The following is a 15319-nucleotide window of genomic DNA, read 5'->3' as shown; positions in this document are numbered from 1 at the left end:
CTTACTGTATTGAGTCAGAATTGGGAAAATCACAGCATACTAAGACAACAACACTAGCAACTATTTGTAAACAATTCAGTCGGAAAGAGCCAAATAGTGATGACATTGACCAGGCCCGTTTTCATTAGTCTCACCTGAGAGGTCTACGTTTTCCGTTATTTTCCATGAGAACATTTTATGTTTGTTTGTTTGTGTCTTTATCAGTCATAAATCCTAAATCCTAAATATTAAGAGCATTTAATGTGCACTTTTAGCAACACAAAAACATATAACACAAAACATTAATCACACATTAAAAGCAATTCTGAAAAGGCGAGTTTTGATTAATAATTTGAACACGGACAGATCGGTGCAGTCTCTGATGTGTCTTGGGACGGGGTCCCAGAGGGATGGGGCAGCTATGGAGAAGGCTCTCTTGCCCCAGGTCCGGTGCTTGGTCCTTTGTGATGGATGCAGGAAGTTGGCATCAGAGGAGCGAAGGCTGCGAGAAGGAGTATGTTAGAGGAGCAGGTCGGTGAGGTAGGGGGGCGCCTGGTTATGGGGGGCTTTGTGAGTGAAGAGGGGGACTTTGGATTGTATCCGTTGTGGGACAGAGCCAGTGGAGGTTCTGGAGGAAAAGGGTGATGTGGTCACATGAGTGGGAGCGGGAGAACAGGCGAGCAGCAGAGTTTTGGATGTACTGGAGTTTACTTAGGGCTTTGGATGATGAGCCATGGAGAACGCTGTTGCAGTAGTCAGTTTTGAATGTGGTGGAGGCATGGATCAAAGCTTTAGCAGCAGAGAAGGAGGGTGATGGGTCGAGATGAGTTATTTATTTTTTTTTACAAGAGTTTTAACAATTTACTTCTTTCAAGACATTCATTAAAACCAAACAAAATGTTGCCATTTGTCAGGCAAATTTTTTCAACGACTACTCCGCAAGTGTTACTCAACAATTTAACTGCTTCACAGATGTTACACATATGGCAGCATCCCAACCCACAAATTTGTTTTTTTAAGAGTAACGCCGCACTTAAATGTTTTTGATATATGGCCTTTATTTCAATGAAATGAACCATTCCTGGAAGAAATCTCACATGTCTGTTCAAATATGACAATATCCTAATTTTCTCTAATGACTCCAATATTGAGCCCGTGCTGGTTGGATTCTGTCAGTGACATGTGGTCCCAAATGCTTTTGTGTCTAAGAATTCTAGTCCACAGATGCGTCAAGTGATAAAGTATGAAGGTTACCGCCCCTACTGAAAGGGAATGCAGTTGGACCCCTACCAGCCATTCCACCTTTTCTTGTCTGTGCTAGTAACACAGACCCCGCCACCACCACCAAATGTCCTATGTCTGAGTCTTTTTCTAAGATGAGAAAAGGGCAGAATACAGCTGATACCAACAGCGATATCATTCTTATGGATTCAGATTTCTGTTTGGGTTCTCTTCCATTTTGGAGTCTTTTGGGGAGCATATCTACAGTAATTACACTGCTGTACGCTAACTGGAAATTGAAAACAATTCAAAGCTATTGTTTATCATTATTTTTCATTCTATCATTACATTCTGTGAAATCATAGCAACAACATGGTGGGTTAGAGGGTTCATTGAAGCTTAGGTGGCGTAGCTAGTCTCCCATAAAAGTGGTTTGATGCTGTTGTGGGAGCTAAGGCTAGCTGGAACAAAAGGAGCACAAGGGAATGGTGTCCCCTTTCGTCTTTTAATGGAACCATCTGTGCTTGTTTTTGGCCACCATGTCTCCCTCAGATGCTGTCTAGTTCCTCCAGATCCATGTTCCATGGATGCTGCTGCTGTTGCACTCAAACAAAAAGATGCAACACAACATCAAAAAAAAAATCTGGTTTATCATGAGCTGTTACAGCAGTTAGTGAATCAAATATGATGGGATTTGTTTAAGTCCAATCCCTCATATCCTTTAATTCTGGTTTGAAGGTCTCTTGATGTTTGATCTGTTGAGATGGAAATTGTCTCACTTATCCACCCCCAGTCAACCCCCATCCCCTGCATAGTAACATGGGTGCAGGGGTGGAAGTGGTTTTCACATCCTATAGCTCATGCCATAAAGCTACCAGGCCAAGCTGTCATCTTGTGCTTTGTAGTTTGGGGTTTCATACATAGGGGATGTGTGTGATGGATTTTGCAGTGACTCCATAAGGTTGCTCTTTGGAAAAGAGCTAAGAATCCTAATGCAGCGCTCACTGAGGAGGCTTTCGCATCAGGGACCCGGGCCCAGATCCGAGAACACTTGACCCCAAATTCCAGTTCGTTTCATTTGTGTACCGTACCCGGGCACAGTTAAAAAGGTGGTCTCGAGTACAGTTTATGTATACTCAGGTACGGTTTGCATCAGATGTGTAAACTACTGTACCAAAACACAGAAATGGACTGCTATGTGACGTCATCTGCGTATGCACGCAGCATGCACCGATCTCATCCTCTGAATTGCACGGCCATAGCTGATAAAGTAGGAAGGCAGGCAACATGGTCGTTCTTGACATTTTCTCCAAAATATCAGTAATAGTAGGCATAATGAGAAGGTCAACTCCATTGTATGGGCTTGGGAGCTTGCGATTGGCGTGCTTTTCTATGCTGGAGCGACAACATAAACAAAAGTTGCATAGTGGATAATGCAAGTATATTCTTCTTTGTGTTTATTGGCAGATCGCAAACCAACTAGGTGCATACCGCCACTAATTATATTGGAGTGTGTGGATACACAAGTGTACTGGGGTATGGGACAACATTACTACTGTGAAAGCTGAGCAGTGGGGGGAGTGGAGGAAGGGGGGGGGCAATCGTACCTAATGTGAAAATGCCCTGACACTGAGAAGAACATGAGGGATCCAGGCAAAGGCCACCAAAATGCAGGATGTCATCTTGCTTGTTTACACTTGGGACATTTAGTTGACTTTAAACTTGCGGCCAAGAAAGAGTCAAGTTCCACCCATTGACAAGCTCCATATAGACAAATACCCATAAACCACAAACTACAGACCAGTATAAATTTGCTAAGGAAATACTTCAGTTGATAGTATTATGATAAAACTTATCAGGAAGAATGAAATGATTTGATGATCCGTGTTGGCTCACACTTGAATTTGCATTGAACTCTAGGCTAATTAAAAATACTATAAACTGACAGAGAAGAAACCACACTGGACATGTGTGAGCCAGATTGACATAAAGACGAGGTCTCATATTAGAACTTGAACAAACTCAATGTTGTTTTTTTTCCAGAACTTTGATGTTGTCTAGATGTATCCGACACTAACCATCAAACACCAGCACACACTCATACATCACAAGAGGCTTCATTCAGTACAAGCAAACATACATTTGAATGATCGCAGTGCCAAGCAACTGTATTCTTTAATGGATAGGGGGATAAATGTTGTTAAGTCCAGCAGTTGCAGGGTTTGTCTGCAGCAGCAACTGATTTGGTTCCACAATTCATTGTTTTAAAGGTTGACAGTAATTGAAACATGCATATTCAAAAAGGCAAACATAGATTTGATATGTTTTCCATAATCAGTCAGGAATGAGATGCACAATGCCTACCCCCAATGGTGACCACAATGTACAATGAAAGAGCTCAGGTAGAATATGGTGTGTAGCACATGTGTAACTGATACACTCAGCTCATTGTAATCAGAGGTGACAGTGGATTTTACAAAAAGCCCAAAATAAAGTAAATTGTCATGCTGTGTGGAATTTCCCCAGACGTCCACCAGCCCAAAATAATATTTTCCATAAGATTCATTTTCCCAAGCACTCTCAGGAAAAATATGCTGGTGCAGAATGTTGATTCTCAAAAATAAAAAAAAAAACTCACTGTACAGTTGAAAGTTCCCATCTGTCATTCTGCTAATTTAAGAGCTTCAATCTGTTAATCGGTCTTCAGAGTAAAAGAAGAAATTATTTCAAAACACAACATCTGTTACCTGTCATGAAATCAAAATCTCTTATAAAATCACCATTTAGCCAGTTGCCGAATATTTATTTGTAAAATGAATGCCAAGAATTAGGGAGGAATGCTAACCTCCTTCCCACAAAGAACTTTTTAATGACATTCCATTAATTATAGTCGGAATTGTTTTCCATAGCAAATTTTGGTACTTGTGAGAGAGGACACACCTTGGTACAGATCGAATTTGTTTGTTAAGGCTGATGAAATTGCACAAAGTTAGAGCTGGGGGTTAAGTGCTATATTGAATTTCTTTACAATTCCCAGCAGTGAATGTAGCTGTTCCTCTCAGCTGTGCAAACAGATAATAAAGTCAACTATGAGACCAGAGGAGAGATGAATCATTGCTGAGATTACAGGTCAATGGCAGTTAGGTGAGCTCAAAGGGGAAGGTGAGAGGATGGGAGTTTGCTGGTGGATGGAAAAACTGACTAAAGTTGTTTGGATGGGATGGAGGCTGCAAAACCAGACACACATGTAGACTACTTTACAACAAGGGGAGGAAATTCACTCCTGTATCTAGCCAAAATCTGGTAAAGTTAACTGGCATTGCCGGTGGTGAATTTAGTTATCCTACTGGCCCCTTTGGCAGTTAACCAAGTCATCGTTGTGTTAGTATGGCAGGGCTCGAAATTAACTTTTTTCTTCAGTGTCCCACAACTGTCCCGAATTCTACTCTCAACTTTCCCAGACTCAATCGTTGTCCCAAACTGAAGTTTTGTTTTGTTTTGTTTTTTTGTTTTTGTTGTTGTTGTTTTTTTTTTTTTTGGATGATGTTGTGAAGTAGCGTGGGATCATGTGAATTGTTGTCTTTCATTGTTAAGCAACCACCGTACCCCATGAAAATTGTTGTTGTGCGGGTTAAGGCACTTTCAGCCACAATGCGACAACAGCCCCAGAGAGCAAAATTGCTGTGGCCCGGACCCGTCCCACACTGACACTTTCATCCAGCCCACATACCGCGTAGAATGATGGCACTTGGGTGGTCCGCTCCTGTTTGCCAGTTCTGGGCCAGAACCAAGCCATAGCAATGCCGCATGTGCCACATGTTTGCCAAGCATGGCCCATATTTGTTTTGTGATATTTTGGCCATATTCACCATTTACCACACGGGCCACTTCAGGGTCACATCCAGATTACATGTTGCCGAGAGCGCCGCATCTTTGCCAAAAAAGGTCCACATTTGATTTGGCATGGCCTGGCAGCCTGTCCAGGGTGTCTCCCCACCTGACGTCCAATGACTGCTGCGATAGGTTCCACCATCCCAGCGACCCTGAGAACAGGATAAACAGTTTGGATAATAGATGGATGGGTGGATATTTGGCCCATATTTGCTATTATACACGTGGGCCACTTCAGGCTCACATCCATTTTGTCAGGGCCAGAAGAAGGCCATCAGTGCCACATCATTGCCTGAAGTGGCCCACATCCATATACTATCTGGGGCACCACTGTGCTCTGACGTCCATTATTTCCAATGGCTTGCGCCTCTCCATGATGGCTTTTAGTTGCATTGAGCAAAGCGCGCTAGCTTCCGTCACTGTGACGAATACCCACGCAGCCAATAGAAATGAGGCAGCTAGCCAGGCACGGAAAGCAAAATGGAGGAAAAGATAATATAAAATAAATACAATAATATACATAGAATATAAAAATAAAATGATAATAAAGCTAATGATAAACTGGTCCTGCTGGAAGTTTTGAAAAGTGTCGCTAGAAGTTTTAAAAACAACACCTATTTCGCCCTGGCCTCTGCGACTTCCCTGAACACCTAGTCAGATGTGCGCTGAACCCAACAGCGACTCAGCGCAAATTGCATTGTGTCTGAAAGCGGCATAGGCGGAGGTTTATTTGTGCTTCATTCTCTAGCTCGCTTGACCACTGCTGCCCCCCCCCCCCTCGCTCGTTCTCTCAGCATTTTGATGACTGGGATTTCGTTGCCTTCATGTGGGTCTTTCTTGAAGTGCTCATGTGATGTATTATAGAGCTCATGCTGGTGGCACCTCACATTTTTCAAATTTGAACACCAAACAATTAAAATGATATTTATTCCATGATGCATAAATGTAATAATTTCATTTGTAATGAATGATAAGTTTTCTACTGTCGAAGAATTGTCCCAGACACCGTGTCCCAGGTGCTATTTTTATTGACCCCTGGTACAATGTGGCATCCTTAATTTCGGGCGCTGTAGTGTGATACTTTATACTTTTTTCCCCCCAATTGTACTTGGCCAGTTACCCCACTCTTCTGAGCTGTACCCAGTCGCTGCTCCATCCCCTCTGCTGATCCGGGGAAGGCTGTAGACTACCACATGCTTTCTCTGATACATGTGGAGTAGTGTGAAAGTTTCACCAGGGGGACGTAGCGCATGGGCGAATCTCGCTATTTCCCCCAGTTCCCCCTACCCCCGAACAGGCACTCCAGCTGACCAGAGGAGGCGCTAGTGCAGCAACCAGGACACATACCCTCATCTGGCTTCCCACCTGCAGACACGGCCAATTGTGTCTGTAGGGACACCCGATGAAGCTAGAGATAACACAGGGATTCGACCTAGCAATCCCCATGTTGGTAGGCAACAGAATAGACCACCATGCTACCCGGATGCAGTACTTTATACTTTTTTGGAAATTCTCTCTTTTCTGGCCCTCCTCCACAGAGCGGTCACAGGTCAGGGTCAGCTATAGGACAGTGGCCCCTAGAGCTGATAGGGATTCAGTAACTTGCTCAGGGATTCTTCAACAGGACAGGTGCTTGTCAACATGGGGTACTGAACTCCAGTTTCCCAGTTAAAGAGCCTGTCTCTTAGCCACTATTACCTAACAAAAAAAGTTGCACTCGCAAGCTTGAAAACCGTTCTGATCCCTGTACATAGTGTGTAAACACTTGATTGTAAATATTCTTTATGTCATGTATTTTTACGTCACTACTAATGTTCACTCACTTTGGGGAACACAGTCTAACTGAAATTAAAAAAAAATGTTCCCTCTAATTTCCTGGTGCTGTCGAGTTGAGCTCGAATCTGGCACAGCCCTGCCCAACTGCCCTTGTTTTCAATCAGCCTAATGGCGCAAAATAGTTTGTTTTAGGGAGGATTTCCCCCCAGGTTTGGTAGATTTACCAAGGATTTATCGCTTTCATTATAAACAATTACTCTAGGTCTTCTGAATATCAGTTTAGTTCAGCTGGCTTACATATGCAGGTTGTCATCTCTGCTGGGATGAGAGGCTCTTCTTGAGTCTGTTTTGCTCTCCAAGAAACAATACATTCCAAATATACACAGTAAAAGGCAATGTCCCATCAACAGAAACTTTGTTTTACATGTTGTAAGCCCCTAATCTCTACACATTGACCTTGAACGGCAGAAAATCACTTTAAGAAAAAGTTTGATTTAAGCAGTAAAAGTTGTGGAATTGGTGGTTCATTATGATTCTAAGGATCCATTTGAACATTTCTTGTTAAAGAATAAGCTTATGAAATACTTAAATTCCCACACGCCCTTGTTCATTAGGCGCCAACTTTTCTGACGTTCAGTTTAAACTAGTGCTTAATTTTAGAAAGCCTGACTCTCCAAAGTGAAATTCACATCAGCCAGATATCAGGAGGCTTCTTTTTAAAACAGCTGTCAGGGGCTGCTGAGTGATGGTATTGCACAAGAGATGCTGAGCCCATTTGCTAAATAAATTGTTTGAAACATCATTTTAGGCACAAGGTCCAACAAAAAGCCCCCCTGGACCGGGCTATAACCGAGTGTCCTTCAATCTCCGACTCTGTTTATTCATTTGTAAACACACTTGGTGGATAGTCATTCAGCGTTGACAGCTGCTCGCCCCCAGCTGAGATGTACAACACATTACATAAACTCTGGCCTGTAACATTCATAACACCTGAAAAAGAGGTTCACAACAGCTTCAGGACATTTCCTTAAATGCTGATTCAGTCTTCATATGAGTCTTTAAAAGGTGTTCGATGTGACAGCTATTTCACTAGTGGCGTAGCAGTGGAACTGTGGATCAGTCATTGTGAAGAACTTTCAAAATAGAAGTCCTCTTGGCAAATTTGTCTGTATTCCCTTGTTTGATGTCTCTATGGTCTGGCTTGTTATGTGACCTATTTTAGCAAAAACCCAGGACCAAGGATTCCAACCATGCCTTCATGTTTTTATCTCTGCCGTATTTTGCTTGGATAGTTATCTTTGCAAGATGTCGAGAGGAAGAATTGATAATTACGTTATGACGCAACCGCCCAAGAGGCTGTTGGCCCTCTTTTATTTTTATTTTTTTGCTTATTTGATTCAATTTTTTTTTATTCAATTTGATTTGATTCAGTTGATTTTATCATTTTGCTTATTTGATTCAATTCACACTCAAATGAACTGACTGAACTGTTTAAATTGAGATTGAAATATGTCACAATTCTTCATGCATGTTTCATGTATCTGTAGGCTGCAAATGGTTGTTTAGAATATTACAAACACTGAAGTAAAAAAAAACGTTAAATTGAGCTTGAACGTTACAAAAGTTGAAAAACCCTCACATGTAAAAACTCTTCAAGAATATGTGTATAGAAATGCAGGTATTCTATAGTTCCACTTTTAAGAACATGCTTTCTGAGCAACTGTTGCCCTTTGGCCATGATGTCCTTTTGATTTGTTTGGAAAAATACAATTTTACACTATTCATTTTTGGAAGTAATGAGAGGCACTGTGGTTTTATGTTACCCATTTCATTCTGCTGTGGAAAACTTATGAAAGACTATAATTCACATGTATGTGAAAAAAAAAATTATAAGCATTATTTCTGGTCCAGGAGGTAAACTGAAAGAAGTCGTCAGCGTAACAGCATCTTGTCAGTGAAAAAGATGTTTCATCACATTAAGTCAGATCTTTTGTCATCAATGCAGCTGATGACTCCTCACATGCCTTCCACCTGCCTGGACCAAAAGCCAAGCATTAAATGTCATTCAAAAACATGTTTGAAAGAGGTCTAGCTTAACATCTGTCTATTATCCCCTATTAATGGTTTTGATAACCAAAAATCCTTGCCATTTCTCCAAAATGAAGCTTGATAAGACATTTGTCTGTGGAAGGGAAACTTTGAAGATGCAGCACTAATTTTTTTTTTTTTTTGGGGGGGGTGTTTGCCGAGGTATTATTCCCCCTGCGAGCGTGACTGTGTGTGTTTCTTCAGCTACTGGATGGGGTAACCCCAGTCACTAGCCTCCTCAACACCTGTGTTTACTTTGGGGCCTCGGCCCCCATGACCCAGCAGCAATCCTTCACTCACTCAGAGGACGGAGTGAGCTCCCAGCCTCCAAAATATGTGCTGTCCCTGCAGTTTTACTGCTCTGTGACTCCTCTAAGACTTTCAAAATGGGGCACCGGCCAAACGACCAGTATAAATTACATTCCTCCTTCAAATTCTGGTATATTTTGAACATTCAGATCCTGTTTTGTATTATTGTAATTTTAAGCGAGGCATGGAGCCGAGATTGGCCAGTTTTCTCAGCGCTAGTTGCTGTTTGCAACTCAGTTGAATGAAATTTGGATTGGACTGAATGTTAAAGTGGAATTTAGATGAACTTGCCTAGTTTCACAGAGCAAATAGGATCAGTGACAACAAAAGTTAACTAATGTAAAAGGTAGCTAAGCAGGCTTATAACCGGGAGGTTGCTGGAGCCTATGCCCAGTCAAACTGGGAAAATGTGGGTTGGAAAAGGGAATGACTGTTAGTCACATCTTCTTCAATAACCGCTGACATTACGACGCTCTTTAGCAAGGCATGTTACATCCAATTACTCCCAATAGCACTGCTCAATCACAAACAGTACAAGACTTTGGTTGTACTGGGCCACTCAGTGTCGTGAATGTGTGTTGTAACACATACAGTGAGGCAGGGTGGTGCTGGAAGAAGTCATTCATACTTGGCAAGCAAGTGTATAAATAATGTTTAAAACATTAACGTGAGAGCAGCATAGCTCAAGACAGAGAATTCCACCTGTGAATAGCAACATCTACTGAAGTTCCACCTGCTAACCCACTTTAAGTGGAATCAGTTCATCTGGATACGTTTATTGACCGATACGTTTCATCTCCCAACTAAGTGACATCTTCAGTCTAAACTGACTGCAGGTATCCCTACCCCTTATAAACAATACTGTACAATACAGTTGCATAACGACCGAAACCAACAACCAGTTTCATATGCAAATGTGGGTGTCACCATTAATTAGCGCTTACACACATAATCGCGTACACACATAACTTTGTAAGTGCAAATTGGGATTGCCGTGACTTATACATCGGGGAAACTAAACACACACTGGCCAAAGAATGGCACAACACAGGAGGGCTGACACGTCAAGCCAGGACTCTGCAGTCTACACCCATCTACAGGCCAGTGGCCACTCTTCCAGGGATGAGGATGTGCACATCATGATAGAGAGGAATGCTGGTTTGAACGGGGAGTCAAAGAGGCTATCTATGTTAAGAGGGAACGACCATCCCTGAACCGGGGGGGGGGGGGGGCTAAGAGTACATCTATCGCCATCTTATAATGCTGTGATTGCAACCATTCCCCAATCCTCTGTAACTAGTACACATGGCCTTTGAAACTCTAGTTAATGGTCACACCCATATTTACATATGAAACTGGTTGTTGGTTTCGGTCCTTATACATCTGTCGCCGTCTTACAACGCTGTGATTGCAACATTCCCTAGTCCTCTATGAATAGTACACATGGCCATTGAAGCTCTAATTAATGGTCACACCCATATTTGCATCTGAAACTGGCCGTTGATTTTGGTCGTTATGCAACTGTATTGTACTGTAATGTTTACAAGGGGTGGGGATACCTGCAGTCACTGAAGATGTCACTTAGCTGAGTGATGAAACGTATCTGTCAATAAACGCTGTATCAAGATGAACTGATTCAACCTTCTTTGATTTTCTTACCTGGATTATTGAGCATGCATCAAGACCACTTTAAGTTGCTTTAAATAGTGCTTCAGCTCAATACATACAATGGAAATGAATATGTGCAAAAGCTGTCATTTTCTTTTCAGACATTTTCCTGTCCTTTTTGCCACTATCTAGAGAGACAGTGGCAGATTATGCCCAGTGGAAATTAAGAAGGTACATAGAACAAGTACTATAAATGAAAATAACTTTATCCTCCAACAACAGGTCATTCATTCAGTCTTGTTAACAACACAGGTACAAAAAGTCCAGAGACAAGGGTGCGAACTGCCCCAGCATCACTGGACAGAGGATGTTCATTTAGCTTATAGTCAGCTAAAAGTGCATCAGTATGAAGTCAATGATTTTCCTCAGCTTAAACTAGAAGAATGCACTCAATAAGTAGAGTGCAGATCTCCACCAGGCATATTTCTCCTTCTCTGGTGCTCGGACATAGGTGAAAATCCAGCTAAGGCGATAGCACTCGATTGTGGTATGAAACAGGTTTTTCAGAGGTTTTGAATAACTGCAACCATGAGAGGTCCTTGATCATACAGTCATAACTGCACAAAAATTATTAGGCTCAGGCGTCCGGGTCACGTAGTGGTCTGTTCCATTGCCTACCAACACGGGGATTGCCGGTTCGAATCCCTGTGTTACCTCCAGCTCGGCCGGCGTCCTAACAGACACAGTTGGCCATGTCTGTGGATGGGAAGCCAGATGTGGGTGTGTGTCCTGGTCACTGCACTAGCACCTCCTCTGGTCGGTTGGGGTGCCTGTTCGGGGTGGGGGGGGTAGGGGGAACTGGGGGGGGGGTAGCATGATCCTCCACGCGCTGCATCCCTCTGGTAAAACTCCTCACTGTCAGGTGAAAAGAAGCAGCTGACGACTCCACATGTATCGGAGGAGGCAAGTGGTAGTCTGCAGCCCTCCCTGGATTGGCAGAAGGGGTGATGCAGCAAATGGGATGGCTGAAAAGAGTGGGGTAATTGGCCAGCTTCAATTGGGGAGAAAAGGGGAGAAAAATCCTCCCAAAAAAAAAAAAGAAAAAAGAAAAAATAGGCTGATAGGCCCAGTAGTATGCGAGATTAGCAGCAGTCAGATACACGCACACTCCTGCCATTATAAGACTTTTGTGCAGCGCTCAAGTTGATTGAATGGGAAATATGAAGAAAAAAAAGTTTTCAATATGCAGTGCTCAAGCTTAAAAAAAAATCTACCTAATAAAAACTTTTTGCCAGTCAGTCCGTGGATGCGCAGTCTCCTAGGTGGACCCTCACATGAATGCGAACAAGTCTAATATAAACTCGTTCTTTCCCTTGAGAAAATGTTTGCTATGCAACCATTTTGGTCTAACCCTAACCCTGTCCTCATTTTCATAATATATTAAAGCTGGGTAAACAGTTTACGCTTGCGCATGTGCGACTCACGTCTACGGTTGACTCAAATCGGGCAGAGACAAGTATATACAGCACTTTCTGTTTTGACTGCAACCAAGAGGAAGTTGTTCCTTTATAACTTTTGCATTTTTTGGATTATCAAAATTCTTTTAATAACTTTTGATCATGCCACTGCCTGATCTGAGTCAACTGTAGAAGTGAGTCACACATGCGCGAGCGTAAAGTTTACCCAGCTTTATTATATTATGAAAATAAAGACAGGGGTTATTATTTTTTTGGTTCATCCAGTGTTCCTCCAGGTCTCCTGTGCTGAGATCAGCAGGGAATGACTTGCTGACTTGTGAAATAGGATTGATTTCTCGTGAACTTTCAAGACTCATACACTATCACTGCCCGATCTAGGTCAACCGAGCGCATGCCCGACTCAGATCTACGGTTGACTCAGATCGGGCAGTGACAGAGACTAGCATTGGTCAAGTAAGCTAGAGTCAGGGATGTGTAGAGGATGTTACAGGGAGAACCGGGAGAGGTGGAGGTATGCACTGGAGAGAAGAGGAATGAAAGTCAGTAGGAACATGATGAAATGTATATGCATGAATGAGAGGGAGGACAGCAGAATGGTGGGGATGCAAGGAATAGAGATGATGAAGGCGTATGAGTTTAAATACTTGGGGTCAACGGGGTGTGCAGAAGAGAGTTGAAAAAGAGAGTGCAGGCATGGTGGAGTGGGTGGAGAAGAGTGTCAGGAGTGATTTATGACAGAAGGGTACCAGCAAGAGTTAAAGGGGAGGTTAACAAGATGGTAATGAGACCAGCTATGTTGTATGGTTTGGAGACTGTGGCACTGATGAAAAGACAGGAGGTGGAGCTGGAGATGGCAGAGTTGAAGATGCTAAAATTTTCATTGGGAGTGACAAAGGACGGGATTAGGAATGAGTATATTAGAGGGACAGCTCAGGTTGGACGGTTAGGCGACAAAGCAAGAGAGGCAAGATTGAAATGGTTTGGACATGTGTGGAGGAGAGATGCTGGGCATATTGAGAGAAGGATGCTGAATATGGAGCTGCCAGGGAAGAGGAAAAGAGGAAGGCCAAAGAGGAGGTTTATGGATGTGGTGAGGGAGGACATGCAGGTGGTTGATGTGACGGAGGAAGATGCAGAGGACAGGAAGAGATGGAAATGGATGGTCTACTGTGGTGACCCCTAACAGGAGCAGCCAAACTTAGCAATAGTATCAAAAAATGTGTGAAGGTTATGTTTCAGTTTTGCCTAGTTGGACATTTGAGTCTTTTCTGGCATCCGAGCTGTCAAATTTCAAAGGAACCAGCTTGTAAAATCTGGGTGGGGAGATTGAAACGAATGTTGTCTCCTACTTTAATAACTCCTGCATAAGATGCCCTTGAGCAAGACAGTTAAACCTCCTTAAAAATAGTGACACTGGTGATTGGCTAACAATAGGAAACTGTGCTTGTGCTGGGCGGTTTCCAGACGTGACTACATGTATTAAGAAAGGGTATTAAAGCTTAAGACACAGACACAAGAAAATGGCAAGTGTGCCTTTGCTTTGTCAGTTAACAATGATTCATAGAGAGCTTGGTAATTCCAATCAGACTTAACTGGAGGTAGTTCATAGTTGTAAAAAGTCAAAATGATGAAGAACCTAAAGATGTTGGCCAGAAATTGAGTTTGGGATTTAGATTGCTTCTGTTAATATCATCATTTTGACTATAGCAACAAGATCTTAAAATCACAGGTAACATAGAATCAGTAGAAACAATCATTTTGAGTATGAGGCTCAGAGAAGAAGGGGTGTTAAAAGAGTTTTTGCTCTCATATTACTTATTAAATAAGAACAAAAAAAAATAAGAACAAGTCCTCCTGGCGCTAATTTGTACTGTACTGTAAACGGTATCAACAGCAGCTGAGAGGTTTACCATGAACTGTTTACTGCCTTGAGGAATGTGAGTTTTTTGTGGACCTGTTCAATATTTTGCACAGTAAATCCTGGACCATGTCCATGGCTCTGCTCTGTTGCTGGTGCAGCAGTGTTAACTGTACAAAACATCAGTGCCAATGTTTTGTCAGGTGCAGAGATATTGGTACATGCCAAAACCATGTTTCGATGGAAACCAGCCAACCTAAGTGTAAAAAGCTGTCACAATATGATACAAAATTATTAAAATCTGATATAATTACTGTTACACCAAATGCGGGCTCTGAAAGTGTGATTAACTTTCAAAAGCAGCGCTAACGTCTGACAGCTTCATGATTTGTTCATTGCTGTTTCCCTTTAGAATAACAAAGCTGTCTTGCACTAACTTGTATCAAAAGTATCAAGTATAATTTTACATTAAGAAGAGGTTTTGGATTCTTAGGGAGTGTGCTGGTCTTCTTGCAGCCTTGGGAACTTGCTATGTGCTGACCATGCCGTAGGCTCGAATCTGGCCAATGACTTCTCCCCTCATGTTTTGTGTCTCTCTCTCTCTTAATGTTTCTCAAGGAAGAAAAAGGCAGAAAATCAGCCTGGTCTAAAGAAACTATTTTGAAGCTTTATTTTTGGCAAAACAACAGAAGTTATATTTTCAGCTTAACAATCCTCTAGCATGGATTTTAACTCACAGATGTTTTTATTTTCCCATTACAGGTCAGTTAAAGAAAAATAAACATCTGTGTCTCATATCAGTTTTGCCATGCTGTTTGCTTTTTGATGTTACTGATGCATTGTGATTAAAGTGTTTGTTCATATAGTTAATTGTTCATCTATAGCTAACCCTGGACATAGTGCATTTCTGTCCCTACTTGTGAGAAAAACCACTTTAAAGAGCAGCAAGGAAAAACTTGTAGTGGAAAGGGAGAAAGCCCCTCTGTTTTGATTTAAAAAGACAAGTTTTACTCGATTCAACTTGACACATAATGTTAACTTATGACTAATTAGAAAGATAAGAAAAAGCAGATTGCTACTAGAGTGTGTCACAATGTAAAGGGCTTCCATA

At 42.1% G+C, this 15319-nt stretch overlaps 1 protein-coding gene across 1 annotated transcript in view; it reads left to right on the top strand.

Annotated features, from left to right (window-relative positions):
- cfap299 (cilia and flagella associated protein 299) overlaps positions 1-15319 on the top strand; it is a 127210-nt gene that overhangs the window by 30203 nt on the left and 81688 nt on the right. The gene's annotated exons all lie outside the window — the stretch shown is intronic.

This window comes from Lampris incognitus, chromosome 1 (genome assembly GCF_029633865.1).
Source record: "Lampris incognitus isolate fLamInc1 chromosome 1, fLamInc1.hap2, whole genome shotgun sequence".
Lineage (NCBI taxonomy): Eukaryota > Metazoa > Chordata > Actinopteri > Lampriformes > Lampridae > Lampris > Lampris incognitus.
Note: the sequence above shows the minus strand (reverse complement) of the source record. Positions and strands in the feature narration are given on the sequence as shown.